Raw genomic sequence first — 1,655 nt, forward strand, 5'->3', positions numbered from 1 at the left:
ATGATAAAGTGTTATAATAGCAACAACATGGTTTTTATTTTTAATTTCCTGTGAATCTTATTTGATAAGCCTGCCATGGCCCTTGCCAAAAGTGAAAATACCAGCATAAAAAGCTAACAATGCAATCATTGAACCCAAAAGACTTTCAGTGGATTTACTCCCAAGTAAGCATGCATAAAGCATAGACAGTCTTGTTACTCCATGTTGATCCATCCAATTTGCAATTTTACTCTTTGTCCACTAAGACAATGTGGCATCAGTTTGACAGGAGTAAAAGAATTTGAAAATCTCTAATTAGAAGAGCTGTGGAGCAATTAACACATGTCAAATTTCACTTCATCAAGTGCCACTCTAATTTTCTCACTAAAAATTAATGGACTTTTTTTGTATGTGCGTGTCCCCTCAAGGCAATGTTGATTCAAATCTGCTCAAGATGCAGCGTTGCACAGCTAAGCATCTTCTTGATTACAATCCGACACACTTCTAACTGCTTTCATTCTCACTGCCACAGATACTTTGTCAACAGTCAAATTACGCCATGCTGATAACAATGCATAATGGTGTTCCTCAAAGGAAGTGCTTGTCATGGAGCCATGCTTCATCATAGGCACCGTTTTCTGCACTAAGAAATATCACTGCTTCAAAACAAACTTTTTGCTGCTTTAGGAGTGGTTGCTTTCCATATTTGTTTTTGTGTTTTAAGAGTGATTCAGTTAATTCTAAATCATAGGAAGATGAAATGGCAAGTACTTAAAGAAGGCAACTGTAGAATGAAAAGCAAGGGATAATGTAGATTTTTACATTTTTTCTTCAAGACAGGTTTAGATGTAACATCCAGTAAATGCACAGCTATCAAGACAAAAGCACTGCTCATACAAACTTCCTCGTAATCTGAAAGGCAAAGTTTTCTTGAGCAAAAGCTGCAAGTTTTGGCTTAAAGACTATAAACAGAATAGAAAGTGGTCTTCTAATGGATAGTATTTAGATTCCAAAAGGAATTTATTTAACAGGAACTTTCGCCAGATTTCAACATACACAAGAGTTCAAACAAATCAGAAGACTTAAGTGACAAATTGTGTTTTATGTCAAAAAGAACTTTCAGTATGGCAAATAGGGAAAGATGGCTCAGCTGAACTTTTAAAGGAGAGCTATTTATTTATTTATTTATTTATTTATTTATGGTTGAAATGCAAGTGTAAAACAATATTGGGTAAAGGGGATTCCTTTTCTTTGATCAAAGCTTACTCCCAAAGGCCTTGGAAAATTTCCAGAATTATTCAAATACCTTCCCTCTACCTCCAAATTAAAGTACGTACGTTGAACCACTAATTAGTGGTTAATAACTGTAATACATAACTTTGCTACAACTGTCAAATGTTATCTTTTGTGTTTGATTGCGTCATATCATTTCAACCGCTACACATTTACATTTCTATGCTAAAAGCATCTGGGTTTAAGTTGGTGGGACTTCATTAACCTGAACGAAGCACCAGGCAACAACGTTCTTCCCTTAAAATTTTCACCATGTTACAATTAACAGCTTGGTGGAACTTGGTAACAATGCTATATCTTCCCACAGATGTCTGCTTTAGAAAATGTTCAGGCATTTTCAGAGTTCTACAGGCAGATACCTAGATTTTTCCATGTCCCAGCTT

Source organism: Varanus komodoensis, unplaced genomic scaffold, assembly GCF_004798865.1.
Source record: "Varanus komodoensis strain SLA01 unplaced genomic scaffold, ASM479886v1 scaffold7_3, whole genome shotgun sequence".
Classification (NCBI taxonomy): Eukaryota; Metazoa; Chordata; class Lepidosauria; order Squamata; family Varanidae; genus Varanus; species Varanus komodoensis.